The sequence below is a fragment of the Sciurus carolinensis genome, chromosome 3 (genome assembly GCF_902686445.1).
Source record: "Sciurus carolinensis chromosome 3, mSciCar1.2, whole genome shotgun sequence".
In the NCBI taxonomy this organism is placed as follows: Eukaryota; Metazoa; Chordata; class Mammalia; order Rodentia; family Sciuridae; genus Sciurus; species Sciurus carolinensis.
The window spans coordinates 66,774,853-66,790,508 of record NC_062215.1 but is presented as its reverse complement, the minus strand read 5'-3'; the positions used below and the strand labels follow the sequence as shown (position 1 = coordinate 66,790,508).

The following is a 15,656-nucleotide window of genomic DNA, read 5'->3' as shown; positions in this document are numbered from 1 at the left end:
CCGTATGTTTCTTTAGTAAAGGAGCAGGCGGCGTAGGTACGCCCAACTCACGCGAATTTGGAAGAAACTAACAAAAAAAAAAAAAAATGTTAACACTGTAATTACGGGCAGGTTACAAATAAAGGAAAATTGCCGGCGCGTTTATGCATGGATGTAATCCTAGGGACTCGGGAGGCTGAGGCAGGAGGATCGCAAGTTCGAGGCCAATCTGGGAAACTTTAGACGCTGTCTGAAAATAAAATTTAAAAGGGGTCTGGGGGCATAGCTCGGAGGCAGATCACCCCTAACTTCAACCTCCAGTACCGCAGAACAATAATAATAATTGGGATAGCACACAAGATTTGAATTTTATTTCAGTTGCCTGATGAAGCTTTTCTGCAGTGTTGATTATGCGCACATCGCATGGAAAGTAAAAGAAGTCGCAACCTCAAAGTAGCCACAGGCAAGTAAATGACGCAGTGTGGTCAGTGTGGCGAGGAAGTGCAAGGTACTTGCAGCAGGACCTGAGGAAGGCAAACCTAACTCTGGAAGGCTTTGGTGGGATGAAAGATGAGAGATTTCCTGAAGGCCCAGCGGGAGCAAGCGGAGCGGACAGGGTATCACAATAAAAGGGGGAAAAGTGCAGCTGAGCCGATCATGATGGTTTATGCCGGTAATCCCGGCGACTCCGGAGGCTGAGGAAGGAGGTTTAAAAGTTTGAAGCACTAAGCAATTTTAGTAAGACCCTGTCTCAAAATAAAAAGTTAAAAAAAAAAAAAACTGGGGATGTGGCTTAGTGATTAAGCACCCCTGGGTTCACTCTCTAGTAACAAAAAAAAGGCATCTGAAAGAACCTACAGTAGGACTGGCGCTCACAGGGAAGGTGCTGGTGGCAAGACAGAGTCCTAAGGAAGTTGGCCAAGGCCAGTTTTGGAGCTTTCCCTAAAAGCATTCTGAGGAGTTGGAAGTCTGAGTGGCCACAAAGGAGTTTTAAAGGGGCAATTAGAAAATAATGCAAGTAAGAGGTGGTTGAAGGGCCCAACCTTTGTGTTCATATTCCACCAGTACCACTGCCTAGCTGCATGTCTGGAAAATCATTTAACTTCATCAGACAGCACTTAGAACAGAGTTTGGTACTTAGTAATAACTAGTAATGTGAGTTATGTGTTACTAGTAAAGGCAAAAAATAACAGTAGACATCATGGAGACCTTACCATGTGCCAGAAATTGTAAGTTTTATATTGTTTCTCTTAACCTTTGGTGTAGGTGCTGTTATTATAAACCTTTTAATATAGTTGAGATAAAAGAGGTTAGTATAATCTAGCCAATGAGGAAAAGTTCCAAGTGCAGAAGTGGTGGAATTAGGGCAGTAAGGAAACAAAGGGTGTTTGACAGAATCCTTATCACTGGAATTAGGAAAACCTGTTTTGACAATAATTTATACATTTTTTTTTTTAAATCCCAAGTTCTGGAAACGGTGGCAACACCAGTTTATCCACCATAGGATATCTCATATTCCTGGGACACTTGTAAGTACCCAGTTTTTGATGAACAGACAAATAGAAGTCTCAGCACTATATCCAGAATAAGTATAATTAAACTAATGAGAGGGAATAATATGAAAATCAGATTGACACACCGTCCACCATGGCAGAATAATTTATAAACATGGGATAGATCCTCCAGCCCAAGTAGCAAGATTAATTACTGGAGGATCTGGAAATAGGCCCAATAAGTTTCTTCTGTTACCATACGTACCTGACAACCTATAATAGCCAACATTGCCATAAACATGGTAGCTGGTGTCATAGGGGCCCCTCGATTCTCAACCACATTCTGAGATTTGATCAACTTCTTGATCTGACACCAAACTGGGGGATTTGTGCTTAGTGTGCCTTTTGCTGGTTGCTTGTTTCTCTCAACTTTTCTTCTGAGATTTTTGGGGCAGCTGTTGCTGAGGCACCACTGTTTGTGAAGCAGTCCTCAATCTTTTGAATTGGGGTTGGAGTCTGGCCGTTGGATCCATGTTGATGATGTACTGCTTTCTCACGTACCCAAAGCGACTTCTCAACGCCTTCTGGAAAAATACAGGCATAACTTCTTCCCACATCAATACTGGATCTGGCCCATTCCATTTTCCTGACTAGAAATCTTTCCACCATACCATTCTTTTTTTTTTTTTTTTTTTTTTTTTTTTTTTTGGTGGTGCTGGGGATTGAACCCAGGGCCTTATGCATGCCAGGCAAGCACTCTACCAACTGAGCTATATCCTCAGCCCTCCACCATACCATTCTTGCTGAACAAACTGAACCAGAGACTTGATATCTCTCAACTGCAGTGCAGCCCTCCTCATCAGAGTTTAAGAAATTTAAAGTAAAAAGAACATGATGCAATTGATTATGTGGAGAGGGATAATACCTATCTCTCCCCCACCTTTTTTTTTGGGGGGGGGGGGCGGTGCACCAGGGATTGAACTCAGGGGCACTCAACCACTGAGCCACATTCCCAGCCCTATTTTGTATTTTATTTTGAGACAGAATCTCACTGAGTTGCTTAGGGCCTTGCTAAATTGCTGAGGCTGACTTTGAACTCAGGATCCTCCTGCCTCAGCCTCCCAAGTCACTGGGATTACAGGCATGTGTTACCATGCCCAGCTTTGTTTTTGAAGTTGAATTTTTAACATTTTATTGGCATGTTTTACTATGGTTTGCCCTTGAGCATTGTATGGAATTCCTGTCTTAAGAATAATTTGATAAGAAACACAACAGCATTGAAAAGAACTGGCATAAGCTGGACCATTTTTAGTTTTGAATTTCTGAGGTTTGTCCATGATTGTAAAAGCAGCCAATGACAAATGACATGTGTAGCACTTTCTCCTGTTTATGTTGTAGGAAAAATAAAACAAGAATAGGTGTCAGTAGGCACACGTATACGTTGTCATCTTCCAAACTTTTTATTGATGGGTAACATCCATCTGCCAAATATGATTTGGTTTTAGGTCCCAAGAATTTCACCATTGATAAGACTGGAAGGTGAATAACACATTGAGGGCATAGTTTAACTATGATACAAGCCTGTTCCCTAGTGAGATGAATTCTTTCGTGCAAACCGGCAGCATTTTGGTGATACTGGGCTTGTGATGCTTAAGCTAAGGAATAAGGTGATACACATTTTATTGATGTAACAAGATGATTTATAACATTTGTTACCTTTTACTAAAGGTCCTGGAAGACCTGAATGAGCTGGAATATAACCAATAAAGGATAACATTGTTGTATAATAATTTGTAAAGATTTAAAAAGCTGAAATAATTCCTCAGAGTTAATATGTCCAATAGTCGCTGTTTCAATTACTTGAGTTGCCCCTACTGCATAAGCACTGTCACTGTAAATATTTATAGATCCTAATGAAAAGTATTGCAGGGCAAAAATTATAGCTTGTATTTCAGCACATGTTCAGAGGAGAAATTTTTCTGATGTACTTTAGACACTTTTTGCTATAAAATCTGACCCTACCTTAGCTGGACCCATCAGTAAAAACCATTAAAACTGAGAAATTGATTTAGTGCAAACAATTTTAGGGAGAACAAAAGTAGTCATAGAAGTAAACTGTAAAAATTTATTAGCAGAGTAATGACTATTTATTTGGCTAGAAAAATTAGCAAGTGCAATCTGCCAACTTTTGGAATTTTGCCGAAGTCAATCTTGTTGTACAGTAATAGTAAAAGGAACTACAATAAGGGAAGGCTCTAGAGCTAAGAGCTGCTGCACCCAATATCGAGCTTTTGCAATTAGTTGAGCAACTAGATCTTGAAATGGCATTAAGGATTTAGAAGGAGAATATGGCAGGTAAAAACCATTCTGTAATTCCTGTTTCCTGCCAAAGAACTCCCATAGGAGTTTGAGTAGTAGGAAAAATTAGTACTTGAATAGATCTATTTAGATCACCCCTAGTAAGTGGGCTGGTTGAAGAGCAGACTCTACAAAAGTCAGTGCAGTTTTAGCTTCTGGAGTAAATTGCTGAGGAGAAGATGGAGATGGATCTCCTTTTAGGATGTTCAACAAAGGCCTCAACTCTGATGTAGCTAATTTTAAAGAAGGACATAACCAATTAATATCACCCAGAAGTTTTTGGAAGTCATGAGAGTATATAAGGTGTCTTTTCTTATTTGAAGCCTTGGGGGATGAACTATGTGCCCTTCAATCAGACTTCGAAGATATTGAAATGGATAAGTCTCTTGTACCTTTTCTGGAACAATATATAACCCATGTGTATAAGTCCCCTAAAGACTTCTTGGAACGCAAGCAATTTTGCATGGACAATTAAGGTATCATCCATGTAAGCCTGGCATGATGGAGCATGCCTGTAAATCCCAGCAGCTTGGGAGGCTGAGGCAGGAGGATCGTGATTTCAAACCAGCCTCAGAAAATTATAGAGGTCCTAAGCAATTCAGTGAGATCCTGTTTCTAAATAAAATATTAAATAGTGCTGGGGATGTGTCTCAGTGATTAAGCACCCTAGGTTCAATCCCTGGTACAAAAACAAACAAACAAAAAAGATATCATCCATGTAATGGACAATTATGGCTTAGCATATTTTATACGAATGGGGTAAACAATTTGATCTGCAAAATTTTGGCACAAGATAGGGCTGTTAGCCATTCCCTGTGGTAATACTTTCCAGCAATAGTGTTTGGCTCTTTAAAATTTCCTGTAGGAACACTAAAAGTAAAATGCTTATGAGTCTCAGAGTGCAAAGGTATTGTGAAAAAACAGTCTTTTAGTTCCAGTATAAATAAATGATAAGAGAAAGGAACTAGCAGTAGGTGATGCTAGTCCAGACTGTAGAGGACCCCTAACTTCCATGGTTTTGTTAACTGCTCTAAGGTCCTGTAGTAATCTCCATTTTCCAGATTTTTCCTTAATCACAAAAATAGGAGTATTCCAAGGACTAAAAGTAAGTTCAATATGATTAGTCTGTAGCAGTTCTTGTACTAATATTTGAGATGCTTAGAGCTTCTCTCCCATTAGGGGGCATTGATCGATCCAAGCAGGGTCATCAGAAAACCAGTTGATTTTAGAAGCTGTATTTTAGGTGGGAGAGGTGATTAAGGCCCCTAATGAAAAGGCAAGGAGTCATTATAGCCTACCCCTAGTGGTCCTACTTGTGGGAGGCAGGAATTGGAAGAAGTCTGCCTTGTGTTTTACTTCATCTTTTAGTAGGATCAAAACTTTGATTCAACATTTGAGAGGTAACCACTGAGTTGGGACTGAATAATAGGACACCCATCTCAGCTAATATATCTCTTCCCCAAAGATTAACAGGAAGATAATTAAGAACATAAGGCTTAAACAATCCAATATTACCTTTACAGTCCCTCCATTTAAGATGTTGATTACTTTGTTGAGGCAGGGAAACTTAACCAGTACCTTGTAAGTCTGCACAGGCCATATCTAGAGGCCAAGCCTTGGCCAATACTGTGGGACAAGGACAGAGACATCAGCACCAGTCTTATTATACCTTGAAAAGATTTTCCATTTGATTTTAATTTAAGTTTTGGACACCCCTGTTTAATCAGTTGGGACCAGTACACCAAACTGGAGGAGCCAAAACCTCTTTCTTTTCTAGGTTCATGGGAAAGAATTTTACCAGTTACCTTGTAGGGTAAAAGAACAATTTGTGCTATCCTAGTCTCAGGAAGAATTCGAATAATAGTATTAATTGTTTGAGCCATGACCTTAATTTCCCCTTGATAGTCAGGATCTATGACTATTGGTAACCCTTGAAAACCTTTCATGGTCAAACTACTTTTTCCCCAAAATAAGTCCCATAGTACCTTGTGGCAGGGAACCATAAACTCCTGTGGAGATAACCTGAGGACCCATCTCTGAGGTCAGTATGAATCTGGAGGTGGATCAGAGGTCCAATCCTGCGCTTCTGGGGGTGGCAGGGCAGAGGTCTCTGACTGTGGGTTTGCTGTTGCCATGTGGTACCATGTGGTTACGGCTGTGGTGGTGTGAGTGTCAGTGCCCCCACTGTTTGTCAGGGCCAGGGCTGGCCTCCTCGGCAGTTTGCCTGCCAAGGAATTAAAGGACATCCATGTATGTCCATATTTAATCTATATTCTTTTGCCCATTGATAACCTGACTGACATTAAGGGCATCTCTCAGATGGCCTTGGAGAGCCCTTCCTTCCACTAACCATTACAGGAACAGAGAACTGTTTGCAATTATTGGTGTAATGTCCAGACTTGCCACAATTGAAACAAAGTTCCTTGAACTTATCTGTTTGCTTTTCTGGATGAAAAACCCCTTTTAATGCTATGGCAAAAGCTGCCCCTTGAGTATATGATGGCCCAATGTCTGTACATAAATAAATAAAATCACTCATAGTGCCCTGTTTTTGATAAGGGCACAATGTATCTTGGCAAGTCTTATTTGCATTTTTCAAATGCTAATTGTGTTTTTTTTTTGGGGGGGGGTATACCAGAGATTGAACTTAGGCAGGCACTCAACCACTGAGCCACATCCCCAGCCTTATTTTGTGTTTTTTTATTTAGAGACAGGATCTCACTGAGTTGCTTAGCGCCTTGCTGTTGCTGAGGCTAACTTTGAACTCGAGATCCTCCTGTCTCAGCCTCCCAAGCCGCTGGGATTACAGGTGTGTGCCACCATGGCCGGCTTCAAATGCCAATTGTTTTACCAGAATATTTTCAGCATCAGGATCTGTAATAATTTTACTTGTAGTCTGATGAAAGCAAGCCATAAAATCAGCATAAAGCTCATCTGGTCCTTGTCTAATTTTACTGATATCTGTTGTTTTTTCTCCTTTCGTTGGTAAATTCCTCCATGTTTTTGTTGTACATTTATTTACTTGCTGATAAGCTTGTAGTGCATAATTTAGCTGATTATGTATATGTTTAAAAAACATTTTTAGTTTTTTAGTTATAGATGAACACAATACCCTTATTTCATTTATTTATTATAGTGTTTATTATAGTCTTTTATGTAGTGCTGAGGATTGAACCCAGTGCTTCACACATGCTAGGAAAGCGCTCTACCACTGAGCCACAACCCCAGCCCCTGATTTTGTGCATTTTGAAAGCGCCTGTTCCTGCGAAGGAAGGTACTTTCAATTTAGATACCTGGGGAAAAGTAGGAGAGAAACTGTGTGCTTGCTATCTTAATAAAGTTTCAGATACCATTCCCATGTCAATTTTTACTTTATGGTCATTAATTAAGGACTGTTTAAATCCTACCCAAGAAAAATCAAGATTACCTTGCTCTACCAAGGCAACAGATTTAAAACAAACTTTAGATGGGTATCAGACTCTAAAGTCTTATCCACCTTTTGTTCCTCCCCCATCTCTAAAGGTTGCAGTAATAAGCTCAGGTGATAAATCATTGCCCTTACAATATAAACAAGAATTAAAGTCTGAAGTGAATCAAGGTCGATATCAGCTGGTAGGAAAAGATGTTTCTGTTGACAATAAGGACATAACTACTGTACCTTCCTTTGGAAACCAAGGACAATTTTTATCAACAAATTTAAAATTAACAAGCTGTTAATTTTACTTTTAAAAGTGCATCCTCAATCTTTAAGTGTTGTTTTAAGTGTTTGTACATGACAGTTTCTCTTCTGAGAACCCAAATTTCCCACGGTTTACATCTAGCAATTGATATCCCACTACAAATATGCACTCCTTACCTTGAAGTTAGACAGTGATTACTGCTAATGTCAGGGTCTCAAAAAATGTGCGCAGGTTCCAGGAGCATCTCCTCGTCTGATTCTGTTTGAATTCCCCTGTAACTCAAGCCCCTCGCTGGGCACCAACTGCCTCAGTGGCACAGCATCAACAAAGGATTTTTGAGTAGGGGTGACAGGAGATGAGGAAAAACACAAAGACAAAGAAGACACAGAGATATTTCCATGAAAAGGTGGGGCCAAGTGTAAAAGTGCACTCTGATGGAGGAACAGTGACCCAGAACTAGCTTCACAAGTTTATTATATAATCAGAAAGTTAAACTACAGGGGCATTATAAATTGTCCAAGGCTTCTAAGTTGTCAGAGGTTTCTTTGTGCACCAAAGAGTTACAGAACTAAAAACATTTTGCAGCAGCCTATCCTACTTTACTGTTGCAGTTCCAAGAGCATTCTGCAGTTATCCTGCTGTACCCAGGACCCATTGTCTTGGGACATCTGATAACTGTTCGCATCAGAGCGAGAGTCAAGGCTGATAACATCCTCACCTTTGACAAGGAATGTTTCCAGGCTTGGTTTTGCCGCAGGATCAGCTGATGACTGATCATCAGCTTATCAACTCTTCACATTTTTAATTTTGAGACAGGGTCTCACTAAATTGCTGAGGCTGGTTTTAAACTCACCATCCTCCTGCCTTAGGCTCTCAAGGGATTACAGGCATATATATGTGCAGGTAGTGTACCTGACTAGTTTTAGAAAGATCTTTTTTTTTTTTTTTTTTTTTTGCAGTGCTGGGGATTGAACCCAGGGCCTTGTGCTTGCAAGGCAAGCACTGTACCAACTGAGCTATATCCCCAGCCCAAGAAAGATCATCTTTGCTGCCATTTGGACTGGTTTGTCAGAATTTAGAGAAAAGAAAGTTGTAGAGAATGTGTCAGTAACCCTGGTGAGAGAAGAAAAGACTCTGAAATAGGGAAAGGGGAGCAGGAAGTCATGTATTCATTCTTCAAAAAATAAAAAACAGGCAGGTGGGGTGGCGCACACCTGTAATCCCAGCAACTCTGGAGACTGAGACAGGAGGATGACAAGTTCAAAGCTAGCATCAGCAACTTACAGAGGCCATAAGCAACTTAGACCTGGTCTCAAAATAAAAAAGAGGGCTAGGGACTTAGCTCAGTGGTAAAGGGCTTTTGGGTTCTATCCCTAGTACCAAAAAATAATAATAAATAAAAATAAAAAATAAACTGGGTATTGTGGTACTTGCTTAATTTCAGCAACTGGAGAGGCTGAGGCAGAAGGATTGCTAGTTGCAGGCCAACCGGATCAACTTAGCAAGACCCTGTCTCAAAATAAAAAATAAAAAAGACAGGGGATATAGCTTAGTGGTAAAGTGCCCCTTGGTTCAATCCCCAATACCAAAAATTAGAAATAAAAACCAAGGGCTGGGATCATAGCTCAGTGGTAGAGCACTTGCCTCATACCTGTGAGGCACTGGGTTCGATTCTCAGCACCACATAAAATGAATAAATAAAATAAAGATATTGTGTCCATCTACAACTAAAAAGATTTAAAAAAAAAACTTAGTAAACAAGATAATTTTAGACAGTAACAAGTGTTCTACCATAAACAACAAAAAAAGGTGGTTCATCCATGATAAAGAGGTCCACTTCTATTCAATATTGTACTGGTCATCTGGCCAGGACAATTAGACAGGAATAAGAAATAAAAAGAATCCAGATTATCTTATCTTCTGATCCATGAACTTGGCTACTCCACTGCACCTGACTTTAGGAATAAATTTAACAAAAGATGTTCAAACCTTATTTCTCTGGTCTAAAACATCCCCCAAAATTCTTAGGTTGAAACTTATTGTCAATGTGGTAGATTAAGAGGTAGAAACTTTAGGAAGTGATTAAGTGATGAGGGCAGAATCCTCATGAATGAGATTAGCAGTTTTGTTTTTTGTTTTTGTTTGTAGTTGTAGATGGGACAGTGTGCCTTTATTTTATGTTTATTTTTTATGTGGTGCTGAGGATCAAACCCCCAGTGCTTTACACATGCTAGGCAAGTGCTCTGCCACTGAGCTACATTCCCAGCCCCAAGATTAGCAATCTTATAAAATGGAACTAGTCAAGCACTATACTCCCTGCAGAGGTTTTGTTTTATTTTTTATTATTATTATTATTATTATTTTTTAGCCAAGCACTACCTTCTACCTTCCACCATCCTCAGTAAGAAGTCCCTTACTGGACACCAAATGCTGGAACCTTGACTTTGGACTTTCTAGCCTCTAGACAGTAAGAAATAAGTTTCTATTCTTTATAAATTATCCAGTTTGTGACATTTTGTTATAGCAGCATGAATGAACTAAGACACTTTCACTCTGAAAACTATAAAATATTGTTAGAAATTTTAAAAAATATAACTAAAATACTCCAAGTTCATGGATCAGAAGATAATTTTGTTAAGATTTAATTCCTTCAAACTACATAGAGACTACAAGTTGAAGGTCAATCTTGGCAATTTTGAGGGATTGTTTCAAAATTAAAATTCAGTTGGGTATAGTGGCACACTCCTGTAATCCCAGCAATTTGAGAGGCTGAGGCAGGATTGCAAGTTCAAGGCCAGACTGAGCAACTTATTGAGACCCTGTCTCAAAAAATAAAAAGGGTTGGTGATATAACTCTGGGTTCAATCTCAAGCACTGGGGAAAAAAAAGATTTAATTTTCCCCAGATTTATCTAAAGCTATAATGCAATGTCTATCAGAATACCATGTGCTTTCTTTGTAAAAATGGATAAACCAATCCTAAAGTTCATATGGAATTGCAAGGAACTGAGAACTACCAAAATAATCTTCAAAAAGAAAAACAAAATAGGAGAACTCAGACTTCCTGAACTTACTATAAGACAATAGTAATCAATAGTGCAGTACTGGCATAAGGTTCAAGAAAGAAAATGGAGGTCAAGAAGGCCAGACCTGTGTGAGTGCCAGGCAGCTGGACATGACAGAACTGGCCAAGGGACCTGTTCTCATTCTCTTCCTTCTCCCTGTCAGCCCTGGTGTCTTCTCAGTCTCTGACTGGGTTTATGGGCAGCCCTGGCCTTCCTTGGATGAAGCTTTCTGCTGATGGCTGGGTGGAGAAGAGATGCCAGAGCCTGACTGGCCCTTCATTTGCTGCCTCTGTTTACCTGGCCAGCCCCCACCATATATCTGGACCTGTGCCTCTCAGGGCACTGTGATAGGGTGAAGGATGTGAGAACTTTTGTTATTTTGTTATTAAACAGCTGAACTTTGGCAGTCAAAAAAAATAAAAAGAAAAGAGAAAATGGAATAGATTTTGGAGTCTAGAAAATGAAATAAGAACTCAAAAAACTCTACACCAAGAATGCAAATAATCCAATTGACAAATGGGCTAAGGAAATGAATAGACACTTCACAGAAGAAGATCTACAAGCAATCAACAAACATACGGAAAAATGTTCAACATCTCTAGTAATAAGAGAAATGCAAATCAAAACCACCCTAAGATTCCATCTCACCCCAATTAGAATGGCGATTATCAAGAATACAAGCAACAACAGGTGTTGGCGAGGATGTGGGGAGAAAGGTACACTCATACATTGCTGGTGGGGCTGCAAATTAGTGCAGCCACTCTGGAAAGCAGTATGGAGACTCCTTAGAAAACTTGGAATGGATCCACCATTTGACCCAGCTATCCTACTCCTTGGCCTATACCCAAAGGACTTAAAATCAGCATACTACAGAGATACAGTCACATCAATGTTCATAGCTGCTCAGTTCACAATAGCCAGATTGTGGAACCAACCTAGATGTCCTTCAATTGATGAATGAATAAAGAAACTGTGGTATATATATACAATGGAATATTACTCAGCCATAAAGAATGATAAATTTATGGCATTTGCAGGCAAATGGATGAAATTGGAGAATATCATGCTAAGTGAGATAAGCCAATCTCAAAAAACCAAAGGATGAATGATATCGCTAATAAGTGGATGATGACACATAATGGGGGGATGGGAAGGGTTAGTTTTAGGGTTAGAGTTAGGGTTAGGGAGGGGAGCAAGAATGGAGGAAGGAAGGACTGTATAGAGGGAAAAGAGGAGTGGGAGGGGTGGGAGGGGTGGGGGGGAGGGAAAAAATAACAGAATGAATCAAACAACATTACCCTATGTAAATTTATGATTACACAAATGGTATGCCTTTACACCATGTACAAACAGAGAAACAACATGTGTCCCATTTGTTTACAATAAAATATATATATATATTAAAAAAAAGAAAATGAAATAAGATTGATAACACACCTATCGTCAATTGATTTTTTAATTAAAAATCGTATTTACTTAGAAGCATTCAGAATGTCAACAGAATAGTTGCAACTTTTTTTTGCAATTACAGAGTACTATTCAGTTAACAGAACAATTATTTCGTATAAGCTACATCAGACACAACTGAAGATGAAAAACTACCATCCCCATATATAACTAATTTGTGCTGTGCACCAACAAGAACCTGCTTTAAATTTCCATGCCAATTTACAGCCCCCATACTGTACCAGGCAAGGTTAGTGGCTATTGAAAATATCACTAGGACAGGCCTATCTAAAGACACATGCAGTAGTGTGTTAACTACACAAAAAAAGACACTGTACAGTTTAAAAACTAACCTTACACAGCCTTACATGTCAATATTTTTCTTTAAAAGGAGTGAGTTATGTACAGGGGGATTAAATACTTTCTGAACAAGAAAAAAAAACTGTGCTAGAACCAACTTATTCATCATCATCCTTCTTCATCTTCATCTTCCTCTTCCTCTCCCTGCTCATTGTCTTCATCTTCCTCCTCTTCCTTCTTTTTCTTGCTTTTTTCAGCCTTCACAACTCCCTTTTTTGCTGCATCAGTGTTTACTTTAGCTTGGTAGGCAGCAATATTCTTTTCGTATTTTTCATTCAGCTTAGCAGCTTGCTTTTCATAAGGCAGTGTGATTCCACATGTCTCTCAGTTTCTTTGCAACATCACCAATGGACATGTCAGGATGTTCTCCTTTGATTTGGGGGCAATACTCAGAACAGAACAAGAAGGCCAACGGAGGCTCCTTGGGTGCATCGGGATCCTTGCACCCAAGATTCCCCTTTAGGAGGGATATAGGTTTTCATTTCTCTTTCATAATGGGCCTTGTCTGCCTCTGCCATGTCTTCAAATTTTCCTTTCTCTTTAGCAGACATGGTCCTCCACTTCTCTTAGCACTTCTTAGAAAACTCTGAGAAGTTGACTGGAGCATCTGGTGCTTCCTTTTCCTCCAGGCAAGTTTGCACAAAGAAGGCATATGATGACATTTTGCCTCTCAGCTTTTTAGGATCTCCTTTGCCTGTGTTTAGTTGTTTTTCCTCAGCAAGGCACAGTCGCCCAGTGCCTGTCCAGTTCTCACTTGCCCCGGCACTGTCTATGGAGCTCAGTGTACTGCAGTGGCTGGGAGAACAGCCTCTTAACTCACTCTGCTCTGTGATTTTTTTTTAAATTTTAATTTTTTTTTTTAGAATCAGGGATTGAACCGGGCGCACTTAACCAGTGGACCACATCCCCAGCCCTTTTTTTATATTTTATTTTGGGACAGGGTTCTCACTGAACAGCTGAGGGCCTTACTAAATTACTGTAGCTTTAAACTCGCAATCCTCCTGCCTCAGTCTCCCAAGTTTCTGGAATTACAGGCATGTGCCATGGCTTGTCAACTGATTTTTTTTTCTTGGTACCAGGGATCGAACCCAGGGGCACTTAACCACTGAGTCACATCCCCAATCCTTTTTCATATTTTATTTAGAGGCAGGATTTCACTGAGTTACTTAGTGCCTCATTAGGTTGCTGAGGCTGGCTTTAAACTTGCAATCCTCCTGTCTCAGCCTCCCGAGCTGCTGGGATTACAGGCGTGCACCACTGCACCCAGCTCTTGTCAATTGATTTTTGATGGAGATTCCAACTTCATTCAATGGGGGGAAATAGTCTTTTCTACAAATGTTTCTGGGCCAACAGAGTATGCATATACACAAGAATGAGGTTGAACTAGGAATGGTGGCACATGTCTATAAATCCCAAGTATTTGGGACGCTGAGGCAGGATGATCAAAAGTTTGAGGCCAGCCTTGGCAATTTAGCCAGACCTCATCTCAAAATAAAAAATAAAAGGGGCCAGGCACAGTGAATAGCAAATTCAAAGCCAGCCTCAATAACTTAACGAGGCCCTAAGCAACTTAGACCCTGTCTCAAAATAAAAAATCAAAGGGATTAGAGCTGTAGCTCAGTGGTTAACTGCCCCTGGGTTCAATCCCCAGTATAAAAAAAAAAAAAAATTAAAAAAGGCTGGACTGGGGTTGTGGCTCAGTGGTAGAGCACTTGCCTAGCATGTATGAGGCACTGGGTTCAATTCTCAGCACCACATATAAATAAAGGTCTATCAACAACTTAAAAAAAATTTTTTTTAAAAAAAGGACTGAAGATGTTGCTCAGTGGTAGAGTACTCCTGGGATCAATCCCCAGTGCCACAAAAGGGAAAAAAAAAAAAAAAAAAGAGAGAGGACCTGAGCTCACAACACATACAAAAATTAAATGACAGCTCTAAATGCAAAAGTCAAAATTGTAACTCTTAGAATACAGAAGTAAATCTTCATGAACTTGGATTTGGCAAAGAATTCTTAGATATAACATTATGACATCATCCCTGGCTCTGCTCTTTTCTTTTCTTTTTTTCTTTCTTTCTTACCTTTCTTACAAGTTCTCATTAAGCTGCTTAGGTCCTCTGTAAGTTGCTGAGGCTGGCCTGGAACTTGCCATCCTCCTGCTTCAGCCTCCCAAGTCTCTGGGATTATAGGTGTGTGCTACCATACCTGGCTAAATAGACTTTTTTTTTTTTTCAAGAAATATCTACAAATGCTGGGTGCAGTGGTGCACACCTGTAATCCCAGTGACTATGGAGGCTAAGGCAGGAGGATCGTAAGTTCAAGTCCAACCTAGGCAATTCAGTGAGACCCTGCCCCAAAATAAAACCTAAGAAGGGCTAGGGATGTAACTCAGTGGTAAAGTGCCTCTGGGTTCAAACCCCAGTACAAAGAAAAAGAAAAAGATGTACAAATGTCAAGAAAAACATGAAAAAGATGCTCAATGTCATTAATCATCAGAAAAATGCAAATCAGGGCTGGGGTGTAGCTCAGTGGGAGAGCGCTTGATTGGCATGTGTGATGCACTGGGTTCGATTCTCAGCACCACATATAAATATAAGTAAAATAAAGGTCGATTGACAACTAAAAAATAAGAAAAAAAGAAAAATGCAAATCAAAAGCATAAGTAAAATACCACTGCACAACCACTTTGATGAGTTAAGAAGTCAGATATAGCCAGGTGCAGTAACATACCTATAAACCCAACTACTCAGGGGGAGGCAAGCAGGATCACACATTTGAGGTCAGCCTGGGCAACCTAGTGAGACCCTGTCTCAAAATACAGTTTTTAAAAAGGGCTGGTGGCATAGCTCAGTAGTAGAGCATATGCCTGGCATACAGAAGGTTCTGGGTTCAATCTCCATGCTTAAATATACATATGTATATACACAAAGTCAGATATGACAAGTGTTGCCCAGGACGTGGAGGAAGTGGAACTCTCATATGTGCTCCTGGGAATGTAAAAGGTATGATCACTTTTGAAAAATAGTCTGACAGTTCCTTAAATTATTAAAACAATTACCATATGACCCCACAGTTCCATCTCTAGCTATATATTCAAGAAAAGTGAAAGCATATGTCTACATAAAAATGTGTACATGTTCACACTAGCATTATTAATAATAGCTAAAAAGTGGAAACAACATAAATATAAATCAACTGAAGAATGGATAAACATAGGATACTCATACAATGGAACATTTTCCGGTCCTAAAAAAGGAATGAAGAACCGAAATGAACCA

At 39.7% G+C, this 15,656-nt stretch overlaps 1 pseudogene; it reads right to left on the bottom strand.

Moving 5' to 3' along the window:
* Positions 1-12,186: 12,186 nt before the first annotated feature.
* On the bottom strand, positions 12,187-14,478 carry LOC124979420 (high mobility group protein B1-like; annotated as a pseudogene).
* Between the last annotated feature and the right edge of the window lie 1,178 nt (positions 14,479-15,656).